The sequence below is a fragment of the Cyprinodon variegatus genome, unplaced genomic scaffold (assembly GCF_000732505.1).
Source record: "Cyprinodon variegatus isolate N-32 unplaced genomic scaffold, C_variegatus-1.0 Scaffold148, whole genome shotgun sequence".
NCBI lineage: Eukaryota > Metazoa > Chordata > Actinopteri > Cyprinodontiformes > Cyprinodontidae > Cyprinodon > Cyprinodon variegatus.
In genome coordinates, this window is record NW_015150601.1 from 984109 (window position 1) to 985947 (window position 1839).

Here is a 1839-nt window from a genome sequence, read left to right on the forward strand (position 1 = left end):
ACTTTTCCTTTAAGACACACAGCAACATCCGGAAGCAAAGATTCCTCTGGAGGTGTACCAGAAACATTAAACGTTTCTCCTTTTGAACAGGAGTGAACTTTAAGAAAGTTGGAAAAAAGAAAATGTGAGTTATTCACGTTTCCATCCATGCAGGCAAATTCACAAGAAGAAGAAAAGCTTAATGTCGTCATACGTTGACATTAAGCCCGGCTTTAGTAAACAAGAGGTAGATTTAGCAAGTTGATCATAAAGGGGGAGCAGCGGCCTAGTGGTCAGGGCATAGAGTTTGGAATCCTGAGGTTTTGAGTTCCAGCCCCACTCCCACAGACTGCCACTCTGGCTCCCTGAGCAAAGACCCTTAACCCCACTCTGCTCCCCAGGCGCCGCACAATGGCAGCCCACTGCTCCCGAAGGGGATGGGTTAAATGCAGAGTTATTTTTGTTGCTCTGTACTTGTGACAATGTAATGACAATATTACACTGGGGAAAAAAAATAAAAAATTACCAGTGATGTTAGACGTGTGATTCTAGATCTGCATTCAGGACACCAGCTGATCGGTCATGGTTGGTAAATAATTGTTAAGTAAAAATATGTTTCCATCTCCTCTTTAGCATATTTGCAGTAGCAGCATTCAAAATGGTGCTTCCCAGTCAAACGCCAGCCGAATGGCAGCCTACTTCCCTGCAACTCCCAGAAAATCCCCTCCAACTTCCAGCCAACTTTAGATCTTAATGTCCATAAATCATGACAGAAAGAATATTTTAGTACAAAGGTTGATGTTTAAAAAGGAATTGAAAGGGACCAGCCAAGGAAAGTGGGGAAATTTTGATTGGCTACTACTGTAAACTCAAACAAGGATTAAAAACTTTTTGGAAAGGTAAAAATCAACTTTCTCACCATAAAACATGGTGGCAGCAGAACCTTTATCAGGGATATTATTAAAAAAAATAGATCACTATGGTTTATTTTCCTTCCCCTTCACTTTTATCACCTACTTTGGGTTGCTCAATCACATAAAATCTGTTTTCTCTGTCAAAAAAGAAAAATTGAAGAATCCAAGTGTGAACATCAAGGAGCCAGTCTGAACTTCTTTTTTATTACCACAAATGTCCTAAGGCCTTTTACATGCAATCAACACATTACAGAGATTAAAGCTGGTAAAGATTCTCGTGCTACGTTCAGACCGCACGCAGCAGGAGCGGCAAAAAGGTGTGTGCTGCTTCATTTTGTGCCAGTTTAGTTCGGATGCTGAACTAAACGCTGAAGCATTTTTGCTGATGTAGCTGCGCGGTCGTAATGTGGGCGGAGCTACCCTATGCTTTCTTTGCCTGTAACAATGGCAGCTATATTTGCTGTGATCAATGGGTAAAAATTTGTTTAATATGTTTTTAAGTGAGAAAGTTATTTTGTAAATTTCATCTGTGCAGTCAGTTCATTAAGATTATACGGAGCTCCTAAAGGGACATGGAGGGAAAAAATAAATCTTTTGCCAGATCCGGCAATACTTTTAACCTGACTCCGCCAGATGGATTTGCTCCGCATATCCATCTGGAAACCTTCCGTAGAAGTAATTGTGGGAAGGAGCGAAAATACGGGTTAGCTGATTGGCCTATGTTGGTGATAGACGGGCCAAATAAACCAATCAGATCAACGAAGCAAATGACGTACTAACAGAGCGACGACGAAGAGGAGCCAATTGATAGATCAAACTCTTGCCCAAACCAGTCGGGAGAAGAGCAAAAACATCTTTTCCTCTGAGAAAAGCCTCCAGAGCAGTGTTTTGCTCTTCTTTCAGTGAAGAAATACTCCGTAATTCCCATAAAACACGCTAACGCTAG

At 41.3% G+C, this 1839-nt stretch overlaps 1 protein-coding gene across 1 annotated transcript in view; it reads right to left on the reverse strand.

Annotated features, from left to right (window-relative positions):
* Positions 1 to 1839, reverse strand: part of ablim3 (actin binding LIM protein family member 3) — a 66759-nt gene that overhangs the window by 17095 nt on the left and 47825 nt on the right. The window lies entirely within an intron of this gene.